The sequence below is a fragment of the Marmota monax genome, unplaced genomic scaffold, assembly GCF_021218885.2.
Source record: "Marmota monax isolate L192 unplaced genomic scaffold, Marmota_monax_Labrador192_F-V1.1 WCK01_AAM20220418_F8-fsc01196, whole genome shotgun sequence".
Lineage (NCBI taxonomy): Eukaryota > Metazoa > Chordata > Mammalia > Rodentia > Sciuridae > Marmota > Marmota monax.
In genome coordinates this window covers 41,276-54,895 of record NW_026694237.1, presented here as the reverse complement: position 1 = coordinate 54,895, position 13,620 = coordinate 41,276, and the positions used below count along the sequence as shown (strand labels likewise).

At 40.9% G+C, this 13,620-nt stretch overlaps 1 pseudogene; it reads right to left on the bottom strand.

Annotated features, from left to right (window-relative positions):
• Nucleotides 1-642: 642 nt before the first annotated feature.
• Nucleotides 643-5,386, bottom strand: LOC124108446 (E3 ubiquitin-protein ligase SH3RF1-like; annotated as a pseudogene).
• Between the last annotated feature and the right edge of the window lie 8,234 nt (nt 5,387-13,620).

Here is a 13,620-nt window from a genome sequence, read left to right as displayed (position 1 = left end):
TTTTCTTAAATGGCTTGCAGAACATTATATGAAGTTTTTTCCAGATCTAAATCCATAGACTTTTCCTATAATCTGAAAGGAAAGGCAGCATTGTAGTAGAAAAAAAAATGACCTATTTATAACTGCCAAAACCTGCTTACTCTTAAAAATCAAATTATATATTCTGGTGCAGGGGCTGAAGTTTCTGCTATTTTATTTTTCCTTTCTTTTTCTTCATTAGGCTAATATTCTTCCAGTACTAGGAATGGCTGGTAAGAAAATCATAGACACCTAAACTTCTCTGGATACCTGGAATCATTGGTTTGCTAAAGTCAGCCCACATTGATTTATTTATGAGAGTAGTTTTTATAAATTTTGCAAATCATTGTTAAATCCTACCATTATTAAACATTAAGTAGATCACATAAAAATCAGGAATAATTGGTACACAAAATTCATTACTTCTTAGTTATTTTTACCATACTATGATCCCAGCTTCTGAGATGATCTATACCTGCTTAAATTTTGGAATTAATATATGTTGATTAATATATACATTTGGAATTAATATACACATTTCCACAAAATTGACTGCTAGAATTTGTAATGAGAAGGTATAAAATCTGTAGATAAATTTGGGGAGAACTAACATCTTTATAATACTTAATCTTCTAACCTATGAGCAGTGGATTCTGCCACGAGACTGGGTCCCATTCCAGCAGAAGCAGCAGAGCACTTGGCAGGATGGAGGTGAGAGGACAGTGGTAGCCATGAGAAGGGGGCGTTGGAAAGGAAGGATTCATAGTTTCATGCGCACCTGGAGAGGTGACATCCAACAGGAAAGTGAATGTGGGGCCAGTTGTCACTGAGCTCCTTGGATGTGGGGTCACAATGAACGCAGCAGTACTCACATGAATCTGAGAAGGGGCACTGAAGGAAAGACCAGATTCTCTGATTCTTGTGGCAGTAGAGTGTTGCTGGAGATGCTGAGGACTGGAGGGCTGATCTCCATGGATTGGCAGTTCTGGGATGCATGAGAGGACTTGTTTGCCATGGTGAGGGAAGTGAAGAAGTGCTGCTTTTTGGTGTTCTTCTTGGTGTCGTGAGTGCTTTGGGGCAGTGCTACTCTGGGCTGCTTCTGAGGTATATTCTTCAGCATCAACTCCTGGCATGGAAGACTATCCCATTCTGTCAGCTTAGCAGCCAAGTTGAAATCAATGTAGAAAATCAAAAATATTCCTATTTTGTCTGCCAACATTCCTTCAGCACAGCTTTCCTCCACTCTTTGGATCACAGTCAGAACATCATTCTTAACAAATGAAAGGCCATCATTATGTGCTTTCTTGTCTTTCACTTCAAAGTCATAAAGTGTTTTGCACTGAGGTGGGATATGAGGCAATGGTTTAATAATCTATACTAAATTGGTTGGGAAAAGCCATGAATCTCATTGACTTACCCTGTGGGACCAGTTTTCATCAACGTGTTGTCAAAAAATGATGATGTCACATTTGCTGAATTTAAAGTCTCCAGGCTCCTTTCCTTCATAGTTATGTAATGCTTTAGGACATGGTAACAGGTACACTTATCACTGGGGCTTCCAGGCCTGCACCTGAGGCTGCCATTCACACTGGAAGCTCTACAGATTTTTTGTACTACAATAAGACATAGTGCTGCCCTGAACCCTTAATGCATTTGTGCAGTTGCTCACACTGCCCCTACTGGCTAGATTTCCAAGGCCTCTGCTTGATGTCATCTAGAAGCCTGACCAGCAGGATGTTACCTGGAAGCTCATCACAGGAGCCAACAAGAGTCCTCCACTTGGGACAACTGAGGGAACTTATGATCCCAGCAAACATCCTTTGCAAAACCTGTTCTGGCAAGGCAAGACTTCTGCAGAAGCACCCAGGACACTCCAAAAGATCCAAGGAGTCAGATTCATCCAACTTGATGTACTTTAATGAGAGAAGGCTTTAGAAATGTTCATAGTTGTGTGCAGCTCTAAAATGATTCATGCAACATCTATTTCAGAATTTGCTCTTGCACCTTGGCTCTTCCTCCTTGTTCTTGGTCCCTGCAGTTGTGGCCATGGCCAATGCAGATTACACTCAGCCTTACCTGCTGCTCCCTATTTCTCTGAAGCAGGCACAGTGGCCCCTGGAGACTCCTCTCTACTGCCCGCCTCTCTGCACAGACACATTAAACAAGTGTCACCACCATCCATTTGCCCAGCCTTAAATGTTATTTTTTAAATCAACAGAATGCTTTGTGGGTTAGAAACCAATACTTGAGAGAGGGAATAGTCCAAATTTCAATCCTGGCTTGAATATTTTGTGACTGTATGACTTTGGAAAAGTGACCTAACTTCTCTGCTTTCTTTTTCTCTGGTGGTAGTAATAGTCCCTGTCATAGGGAACCACAGGAACTACAAACAAAGCTCCAATGCAGTGCGTGTCAGGATACACACTCCATGTGTGGCAGCACTTGTTACCCTGAGTTTAATAATGTATGAAACAAGAGTAGTAATGACAGTGACTTGTGGTGATGGGCAGCTGACAGTGCAGAGGTAGCAAGGCCCTTCACTCTTTCTGTGAAACAGCTGAAAGACAGACACCAAGGTAGATGGGGCCTGGATGCCTGACACTGGTGACATATTCACACCTCTCCCACTTTCCTTGCAGAATGTCTATCAGGAGTTGTCCATCTACACTTTTGGTCTGGAGGAGTCCCTCTTGTTGAAGACCCTGCAGTAAGTAGATGCTGGCTAACAGGGTGGAGAATTTGGCAGGGGCAAGTACACTTTAGACTGGAGTATTTTAGTGTGCTCAGCTGCTGGGGGATGGTGGATCTTACAGGTATTTGAAATCATGTTTGTGGAAATAAGTCAATGACTTTCACTTGTGACTCCCTTGGGGTTGACCTTCTGCTTTACCTAGCACCCCATCATATCTTGAACTTGATAACCGAAATTCAAGTGCAATGTGATCTGTGTGGCTGCCTCTTGTGCTGATGAAAACAGCCTTTTTTGGGCATCTGTGTGTCTCCCTGTGTTTTCAGAGCTCTGACTGTTCCTGTTTGGACCAGTTGTTTTGTGCATGGCTCTTTGTATTGACCATTATTTATTGTCAAATACCTTTAACTGTGTGGCTATGTTCTAAGCTGTTGTTTGGCGAGTAAAATTTCATGGCACTGTTATATACTTTAGGTAATGAAATCAGGGTGATATGGCTTTAGTGAATTGTAAATTTGCAAATAGCTAATCAGTTTCTTTTGAAAATTAAGACTTTTTTTCATTTTTTAATTTTATTTATTTATTTATTTTTGTATTATGATTCTTAATATACCATTATACAATAATTTATCATATCTCTGATTATATATAAGGTATGTCGACACCAAATTAACATCTTCATACATGTATTTTGTATAATGATGAGGGTCTCCTTTCACCATCCATGCTATTCCCCTTATTTCTGTCTTCAAATGCAGATATTTTCCTTCAAAAATCTATATGGTGATTTTAATCATTTTCCATGTGACAAGCTCTTACTTACTGGGTAGTACCCATTTGTAACCAATTCAGACACTTTAAAGTTAAGCAGAAGGATAAATGGTCACCTTTTTGGGTCTTCTATATAATTTTTTAGGGGCATTCTAAGTGCTGCACTGCTGTGTAGTTTTATAAACTTAAACATTTCCAGGAATAGAACCAAAATTTTTCTTTGTCTTTTATGATCTCTGTATAGCTTTTGCGGTTGAATCATTGTTCTAGTTGGGATGAGTAAAGAGATTAATAATACATGGTTCCAAAGAAATGAGTGATTAATTGTGTTGTAACATATAGTTTTGCACCATCCATGAGCAAATCCTGTATCTCTATAGTTTAAAAAATTTTAATGACACCACTTAGAACTTTAATCAGCCTGTGTATGAATTCTAAATTAAATTTTAACATACATAATTTGATGAAAATCCACTATAGGATAGAGATGCATTCCATGGAGCTAGATCATATTTTCAGCTGCTAGGATTTTTTTAGGTAGAAACACTGTCAAATAGCTCAAGGGAAAAGTGTCTAAAATTTTAGGGCACAGAAAGATTCTTATTTAAGAAGCAGTTTTGATTATACCCAGGAGTGATATTCAAAATATTTTACAATTGCCTTGGCATAAGTACTAATGAGTGAGAGTGGATCACAGCCAAAGTGCTGGAGGTTGTGGTGGGCTGAGTGATTTTTGGAGGGTCCTGGAGGACCCCTGGGGTGGTCCAGTGATGTTTACCAAGAAGAATAGTTTTTTTTTCCACTATAACAATCATTTTAATCATGAGAGTGTTTACTGGTTATATTTCATCCATGGATGCTCCTGGGACTAATAGGAATCATCTTTCGGACTACCTGGATACCCATAGACTCTCTCCTTGAGTTTTCTGATATCTCCTTCAAACTCCTTATGATACTATGATGGTGAATCCTTTTGTCAAGCAAATTGATATGTCTCAGTTAATAAATTATACACAGTAGATTTCCTGGAATGAAGATTCCCATTTCCTAGGGTAATGTGTCAGAAAGGAAACAATAATCTTTTTATTTGGTGGTGGTAGGGGGTATGAGGGATTGAACTCAAGGGCACTTGACCACTGAGCTACATCCTTAGAACTGGTTTGTATTTTATTTAGCGACAGGGTCTCACTGAGTTGCTCAGCACTTCGCTTTTTGCTGAATCTGTCTTTGAACTCATGATCCTTTTGACTCAGCCTCCTGATCCACTGGGATTACAGGCATGCACAACCACACCCAGTTCACCAGTTTCTAGTTATAGGGTGCTACTGATTCCCAACAACACAATGCTTGTATCTTACAAAGAAAAGTTTTTTTTTTTTTGTACTAGAATTTCAGTAGGAAATGACATTGCAAGTTGTGGGAAAGTGTACAAATAGCTATTCCTGAACTCTGGAAATGTTCAGGAAGCACGTGGGGTACTGCATCTGACATCATAATCTCTGGTGATCTGGGGAATGATGACATGAATGGTGCAAAACTTTATCACATTTAAATAAGTTTTAAGACTAGGTGCCCATGTCTCAGAGTGAAAAGTCAAAGGTAATTGACCAAGACTTAACTTTTTTAGCTGGGTGTAGTTTGGTATCTTATTACTATTTGATATGCTATTATAGTTTCTATACCATTTGAAAATCCTATAATCCTTCAAAGAAAAATGAATTTTAAGAATCCTCACTTTTTTTTCTTTCTACTAAAAATTGGAAAAAGAGAGTGTAAAGGAATGGAACAGCATTTGATGTCTGTTCTTTTTGTCCCTTTAATGATGGGAATAACTGTTATAGTGAATATGACGATGACGATGATGATGATGGTGATGATGATGATGATGAAAGTGTTATTGACCTGCATGTTCATATGAGGAAAAGGCTCAGGAAGTTCTCTTGAAAGTAGGTACAGATGCTGTAGATGCAAAGAAGCTACTCTTGTTTACTGACTTTTACATTCAAACACAAACGTCTCTGACAAGTAAAGAGGAATCTGCAGCCTGGTTTTTGTGTGTTTTACTTGATGGCTAACTGCTTCTATTTTGTATGGAACTGAAGCTAATTGGTTTGAGTCCCAGAAATGTTGCTTTTTAGTTATGTGCCTTGAACAGTAATCTCTCTGAAACTTAGTATGATTTCTGTTGCTATAATTGAATATCACCCTTGGTAAATTATAGAGAAAAGACATTTTATTTTGCTCATGGCTCTGGAAGTTCAAGAGCTCATGCTGGCATCTGGTGAGGCCTACTGGGTCATGAGGTGGCAGAGGGCAGCAGCACGGTGTTGTAGCTTAATGGATCTGGAAGGGCTCATGTTCTTTTTTTTTTTTTTTTTTTTTGATACAGGGTCTCACTAAATTGCTGAGGCTGGCCTTGAAATTGTGATATTCCTGTCTTTGCCTCCTAAGTGGCTACTAGGATTATAGGTGTATGACACCATGCCCAGCTGGTAATTTGATTCTCATACAGGTATGTACATTGTGAAATATTCACCCAATTCACTAATTAACATATTTGTAACCTCACATAATTACATTTGTTAAGAAGTTTCTAAACTTTCATACCCTGTGGAACTGGATGAGAGTCTTAGTTTACATTGATAAAACTCTGGCCATAGAAATAGAATTGGTCTAATCATACATGGTGGTATAATGCCTTTGAACTTTACAGACATTTAGGAAACCAAAGACTACTAGTGAATGCTTTTGTTCAAACGTTTGATTTGGCTCATCAACAATTCAAGCAGAACTAGGAACAAAAAATATATTAGATGTTTTTTATTTACATCAAGCATGAACTCTATCTTAACAACAACATAATTTACCTTCAGGAGCTAAAGCCATTTCAAAGAGTCACATCTTATCCTTCTTTTTGCTGTATATTTATAATGACCCAGTTACTTAGAAGTTTTTACATCCTATAAGAAGTCAAAAGGACATCAGAAAAAAGATTTTGAAGTCTTAAATAAGTAGTAGTCTAGAAAAACTGAACTCAAGTTTTATGTTCCTTTTTTTTTTTTTAAGAAATATTACATATGCTGTACTTTTTAAAAGCAACTTTTCATAACTGATTTGTGCCCATGGTAGTAACTCTTCTAAAATTACTTTTGAAATAGTTTAACTCAAGAGTTTCTGTATAGAAGTATTTCAGATTACTTCTACAGTAAGTGTCAACAGGCTGCAGATGTAGCTCAGTGGTAGGGAGCTTGCCTAGCACAGGAGAAGGCCTTGGAGTTTAACTCCCAACACTGCAAGAAAAGGAAAGGGAGAGAAGGGAGAAAGAAGGAAGGAAGGAAGGAAGTAAAAAGGGAGTGCACAGGAGGGGAGGGAAAAGAATGAGTCATTACAATAAAAGGGCAAGTGGTACAAATATAAATATATAATGTACTAGCTCTTTAAATTATTTTACAAAGCTTTAGAATTTTAGTTACATCAAATTGGTTGACATTATGATTGAATGGAATAGCACATAATAAGCGCTACCTTGGCCTGGCTGAAACTAATCCAAGGGGTGGGTGGCATGGAGAGGAGTCCTCTCTGGCTCAATTGGGACAGACTTGAACCTGCACTGCTTCAGGATTCAAAGCATAGTGAAGGGGCCAAGACTTCCCTGACAGGCACTTGAGTATGCTAGGCCCCTGGGAGCCTATGACTGTGGCTTCCCATGCCCATGCCTATAGCTCCACTACCCCACCCCTGCAGCTGCTTCACAATGGTATGCTCTGTTTCCTGGTGCATGTTTGAATTCCCCACCAAAGACCTGAGTGTCCACAGCCTGTTTGGGCATGGCTGGGCAGGCTGTGGCTGCAACAGCAGTAGGCAAAAAGCAGCCTTAGCGTGATGGAGGGGCAAAGGGTTGCCCCTCAGCTGTATTTGGGGCTGGTCCTGGAAGAAGTATGCAGGGCTCTGGCATCATTGTTTGTGGATATGAAACCAGGCCCTCATTCTTATGGATTCCTTGGGAGTTGTTGATATATACAGCTATTGGATTTTTTTTGCTGTAATCTTGTTTCTGTGGAGATGTAGTCAGTGTGTTAGAAGCATGTGTTATGTGAGAAGAGGAAAAGAGCTTGCCCCCAAACTTGCTGGACTAATTGAAGAAAAATGTCAACTACTTGAAAAAGTGAGCCTTGTTCAAAAAGAGCATGAAGACTTAGAGTCATCTTTAAAGGATGCCATTTTGGAGAAGAAGTCCATAGAACAGAAAATTTGGAGGCAATATATGAAAAGCTGGATAAGTCTAAATCTAAACTTGGGGATGAAATACTCTTTCTAGAAAAAGAGCTAAAAGAAGAGAAGAAAAAAAATTCTCATCAGGATGAACTGATGGCAGATATATCAAGAAGGATTAAGTCCTTAGAAGATGAATCAAAACCCCTCCAGTTACCAATAGCCAGATGTGAAACAACCTTGAGAATATTTCAAATGAATGTGGAAGGATTTAAGGTAGCAATAAAAGAGGTTTTGAAAGAACATTTCCAACTTCAGGATAGTCAGAAACAACTTTTACAAGAAGCTGAAGTATGGAAAGAAACAGTGAATGACCTTAATAAACAGAAAATAGCATTGGAAGACTCTACAGGATATGCAGAATAAGTTCTAAGTCTCTGACTGAACACTTGGTGCAGATAAAAAATTGGGTTTCTGTGCTTGGAGAAAACCTAAGAGATGCTGGTAACTTGGACTTGAAAATGAAGAGTGAGTCAGAAATTGGTGTGCACTTAGATGATCAGCCAAAGGGAGCTTTAAAGGAACAGGTTTATGGTGCTAAGTTAAATGGCCCTTTTAAAATCTTAAAAGAAATAAAATGCTTACTTTATTATCGGAAGTAGATGAAGTAAAGGAAGACCTTATAGAACATATTAAAAATTTTAAGACAGAGCAAGTATCTTTCCAGTCAAAAATACACAATTTAAAAGAGAGAATCAGAATCTTCAGCAGAAATTTAATGTCATGATGGAACAATATAAAATTTAATGAAATTCCAAAAGAAATTAATAGGAGAGAAAAATTACCCAGTAGAGTGAGAGGAGAAACTTTCCAAAGTAGATGAAAACATCAGCCATATAACTGAACATCTGGAGACCTAAAGAAAGCAAGTCAATGAACTTCAAGAAGATTGGAGAGAACCATTCTTTCTTATCTGGGGCAGATTATGAACTATGAGAAAAAAGCACATGATAATGAGCTAGTAGCTCAGAGTGCTAAAAGATACCTCAAGATTTAAGGAAACAAAATGCTCACAACAGACAAAAATTAACTTAAAATGAGGTTGAATTTAAACTGTTAGAAAAAGATCCTTATGCACTGATGATTCAAATACAGCTTTTGCCAGAGAGCATTCTCCAAATTGTCCCTCACTATTGGGTCAACCTTCATCTGAAATGAGAGCTCCTCTTTTGTAAAAGAAGGGTCCACTCATATTCTCATCTTTGGTGCCAGTGGGAGGAGAAAGAAGCTCAGAAGGCAGAGAGAATCCTCTGGGACCTCAGATTATCACTGAAAGAAGAAAATCAGGCTATGATGGGTTAATTGATCCTCAGAGAGTGCCTTATAATATTGGGACCCTGTCACATCCATAGGAAAATGCCTGTAATCAAAAAAAATTCTGATCCACATCTTCCTCTACAAAAGCAGAATATATATTATTCTAATTATTGTAGACTATCTGGACTGGCGAAACACAGAAGTTTTAATATGCCTTGTTTGGATAAAGTGGATGGGCCTCTGTCTTCAGAAATGGAATATAGTAAAAATGATACCAAAATCAATTTTGGTAAAATTCCAATGTGCCTGATTCATCTCTCCCTGTTGAAAACCAAGCAATTGGCTCTAGCTTTGTTCTTTCATCCTCCCCTCCAGTCAGAGGTGCATTGTTTCCAGTGCATCCAAGAAGTCAGTTTATGAGAAGAGGACCTTTTTTCCTCCACCTTCTCCAGGAAACATGCATGGAACATCTGGAGATGCATCCGTCAGTATTTTATCAGAGAGAAGTGACAGGGTAATCCAACACCAAGAATGCAGGCCTTGGAGGTGGCTTGCCTGGGTTTGAATCCTGGCACTTTGGCCTCCTGTGCAAATCTCATTAAGTTAATCTTTATAAGCCTCTGGTGTCATGTTTTTAAATATAGAATGCTGCACTTCGGAGGGCCCGTGGGAGGATTATGGAAACAGAGTGGGTGGGACATGCAGTTCTAGCCACACAGCCTTCCTCATGAGGCCATGCAAGCTGTTCACAGGCCAGATGCTTAGATGAGGAGGGCTGTAACTCATGGGTGGGCTAGTCTGCTGATGGATTAATAATTTGAAAGAACTACTGGTTGATAACTTAGGTGGGTGTGGCTGGAGGAAATAGGTTACTATGCATGTGGCCTTGGATGATATTTCCCTGGCCGCCTTCCTCTCTCTTTTCATCTCTCTGTTTTTTTTTTTTTTTTTTTTTTTGGTGGTGGAGGTGCTGGGGATTGATCCTAGGGCCTTGTGCACAGGAGGCAGCACTTTATCAACTGAACTATATTCCTCAGCTCCCTCTCCCTCTATCTCTCTGCTTCCTGGCTGCCAGGAGCCCAGCAACTTGTCTCCATAACACTATTCTGCCATGATGTTCTGCCTCACCTCAGACCTGGAGCCGTGGACTGAGCCAAAAATGGACAGAATCTCAGAAACATGAGCTCAAAATAAACTTTTCCTCCTCTAAGTGGATGCTGTCAGGTATTTTGGTCATGGTGACGACATCTGACTAACACAATGATTTTTATGGGCTAGGTTGGGTAAATGTTTTATAGAGCTCATTATGAAGGACATACCAAAGATATATCTCTGATAAAATACTGACAGATGCATTTTACCATGGGGCAGAGCCAGGCACAGAGGCCTAGCCATTTGTGGAGTAAGGATTTCTGTCCAGTGTTTGTAGGTGAGAGGGGAGAGTAGTCTGGTGGGCAGAGGGTGGCAGGACCCCCAGGTGCCTGGGACAGGAGTTGAGTACAGAATGACTGAGTTCTGATTAAAGATTGTGCCAGTGAGAGAACTCCACAGGTATGGGGGCACTGAATGAGGAGAACCAAGACCAGACATACCTGGAAGGTCAACCTTCCCCTAGGCTGAAGGACGTGCCTCAGGGGAGGCAAGGAAGAAATCGCTTGGGTGGCCATGGTGGGCCATCTTGAGCTTGTGGAAGTATTCAGAAAGGATGGGGACACCTGTGTGAGCAGGAGGCCAGGTGCCCAGGGTCCTGTAATTACTGCTGCAGTGACATGGGGTATGGTGTCCTATGAGGTCCTGGTTTCCCTTTTTGTGGATACAAGCCTGGATGGGGGCTTGCTGGGTCATCTGGTAGTTCTGTTTGATATTTTGAGACTCTGATGCCATTTTTATGTTGGGCAAATGTTGTCTTCAGTTCTACCCTCCAGATCCACTTCCTCCTTCTTTACCTGAGGGGGTCTCATTCCATTTTGCACCATAAAACTAATCCTTTTTTTTTTCCCATTTCTGTATGTTCCTTTACTTCTTTCTTTTGTTTTGAGAAATACAATATTCCAAGTGTTAATGAACACACTAATGGGTTCTCATTTGCTTTATGTATAGTTTAATTTAAAAATCAAAGCCTTCTTAATAGCCATATGCATCCATAAATAGCACGCAAATAACACACAGTATTTACGTTTTGATGGCTCATGTTGTAAACACTATTCCATGGTTTACTTTTCCCTCTGTGTCTGATTTTGCAACCCCTCTGTGCTGTTCTGTTCTGTGCTGTACATGTTATGTGTAGTTCTGGCTCTAGTTGCCCCTGTGGCAGGGTCCCGAGTCCACACTGCAGTCATCCTTCTCCAACTTGGGTAATTTCCTCTGCCATGTCTGTTTGGCTCGTGTTTCATCGAACGTGTTACAATACAATATCGTGTAATTACATTAATATAGTTCTTCGTTCTCTTTGACTGTAAACTCCTTTGGGGAAGAAACCCTATTTGAATTTCCTCTGCATTCCAGCACTTAATGAGTTTCCACTGCACACAGCACACAGTCAGCTGAATGCTGGAGGTGTGGCCGGGTGGTGTGACAGGATGCACATGACTAGGGAAGTTATTTTCAACTTAGGAGCGAATTTCCCCCAGGAGCTCAAGCTGGATTACAGAGGACTGTGCAGTGATGGAGGGGTTCTTGACCCCCTGGAGGGGTCCTTGAACTGTCTAGCTGGGGGATGTGACTGCAGATTGTGTAATGTGGCTGATTTTATGGAGAAACTTAATTGTAAATTATATTTAATTTTAATTAATTTAAATTTAAACAGTCATGCGGGGCTTGTGGCAGGATGTAAAGAGTAGATGATGTCTGCTGATAGCAAAAAATAGTTTTTGTTGTTGTTGTTGTTTGTGTCCTTAAATGATCATCCTGATATTAGGAATGATGAGTAATTTAGCAAACATTTAGCAAGGAGACAAAGTGGCCTACTGTGTGCTGGGTTTCTTCACCTCCGTGGCAAAGCCCATGGTGCCTCTTGATGGGACTGTGGATGAGACAAGACATCTCTGCAAGGCCCTTCAGAGAATGCTCATCAAAAATGGTAGCAGTCAGTCTTCTCAGCACTTGGTTCTTAGTGTGTAGTGGGATGGGGTGATGTGGGTCTGACCTACAGCTCCTGCTCTTTGAGTTTGGAGAGGACAGAGTGGATTGTTGCAGCCAGGGCACCCCAATCCCAGCTGTGTTCCTGAGACACATGTTGGGGTCATTGCTGGTTTTCCAGCCTGGTTCTGCTGCCCACTGGCTGAGAGTGCCAAATATTTTAGTGTCCTGAATGATGGTCTGAGCACCTTGCTCCTTTTTGGCTTTTTTGAAAGGTTTCAGGACTTGTGATCTGTGTCTGGCTGCTGGCTGCCTCCCTCTTTAATTCAGCAGATCACAGGAGCTGCTGCCCAAAGCCCAGCTATGGTCGTGCTGTTTTGCTGCCCAGCTCCTCCAGGGTTCCTTCTTTCTTGGAGGTCAAAATCCACTTCCTTGGACCTGGGTACATCCAGTCTGTCAGTGTCCTCTTCTCCCTAATGGGGTTCTGCTCCTCCATGCCATTGCCACTGGGGCCCAGCATGTGTTCAGCTCCCCCACAAGGTGCTCTTGCTGGTTGCCCTTCCCGTCCACAATGCCTCTGTTCTCCCTTACCGTCCTACCCATGTGGCCATATCTCCTGGCTCTCCTTCATCCCAGAGCTGTGACCCCAGTGCTCAGGCAAGCACTGCTTCCATGTGGAGAAGGCCCAGCCTCCTCATTGCCTCCACACCTGTTTCTGCCTGAGTTTGTGTCTGGCTGTCTCGCAGAGTGCTTATGTCCAGGGGTTTGCTTTCTAGACTTTAAAACCCATGAAGAAAGAGGTGGTGTCTGAGTACCTGTGTCCCCACAGCACGACCAGATCAAGCACTGCGGAAGTTGAAGATTTGTTAAAACAAGTGAGGAAGTCAACAGTAGCCTCTCAGCATCAGGATCTGGGTCCTTCTAGAGCAGGGTTCTTTCCTAATGAGAAGGACCACTAGAAACTCACAATGCAGCATTTTCTCCAGTGAAGTCTTCTGTGTATGAAACCGCAGAATGTATCTCTTCATTACAAAACCACAGGTCCCTCTGTAACAAGGATGTTCAAATATTTGCCAAGTGAGAATGGCCACCCTGGAGAGCACAGCCCTCACTGGTGATTCCTGCAAGCTAACACCTGGAAACATGGGCTGTTTCTCATGTTGTTGGTGAAAGACAGCATCAGCTCTTGCTTCACTGAGCACATATGCACTTTTTACTCTTGCAGCCCAAGGCAGAATTTAAAGTGACATTTACCTTGTTAGCTTCACTTTGAATTTGCTTCAGATTTAGGTACAGTGTTGACATTTCTAAGAAAGCAACCTGCTTTTGTTCCCAATTTGGGGCAGTGAGCCTGGGACAGATTACTGGTTAGCAGAGCTGTCAGAAATGTCTTTACCAGATGTTCTGATGGTGTAACCCTGCACAAGGTGCTGCAGGCAGGGCTTATTAAGAAAGACGTGCTTACATGCACAACATAAGAGAGGGTTTGATAAGCCATCACTGTGTACAGGGAGTGCTGTTGATTTCTGGATTAA